Source organism: Penaeus monodon, chromosome 28, assembly GCF_015228065.2.
Source record: "Penaeus monodon isolate SGIC_2016 chromosome 28, NSTDA_Pmon_1, whole genome shotgun sequence".
NCBI classification, from domain to species: Eukaryota; Metazoa; Arthropoda; class Malacostraca; order Decapoda; family Penaeidae; genus Penaeus; species Penaeus monodon.
The window spans coordinates 2352647-2353138 of record NC_051413.1 but is presented as its reverse complement, the minus strand read 5'-3'; positions in this window follow the sequence as shown (position 1 = coordinate 2353138).

The following is a 492-nucleotide window of genomic DNA, read 5'->3' as shown; positions in this document are numbered from 1 at the left end:
AAGCCATAGACAAAATTGCGGCCAAAGATTTTGTCTGTTATAGACACGTAATGCAGTCACAATAAAGAAACATTTGTTTGCCAAGTTTAGAAGCACGTTTCTCAGAAGAAAGAAAAAGAGAAAAAAGTCTCTACTTTTCTCTTAGGTATAATAGCTATCAAAAACTGCAGTGAGTAAATATTTTATTTAAGAGTATTATTTTATGACTAATCGAAAATCAATACATATGCTACACAGCCACCATGCAGACATAGAAAACAGTGATATGTGTAAACGTGTAATGCAAAAGGGTGACATAATACACGTATAAAGATGCAAGCGCAAGAATATGTTGAAAACTTTAGAATCCCACAAGTTTAGTGCAATAAGTGAGGTTGAAATGTACGTTGCAAGATGATATAAGAAACATGTGGATGTGAGGATTTTATTCATTGCCATTATATTATGACGTAAGCTGTAAAATAGCTGATTAGCATGCTACTAAAATCCAGT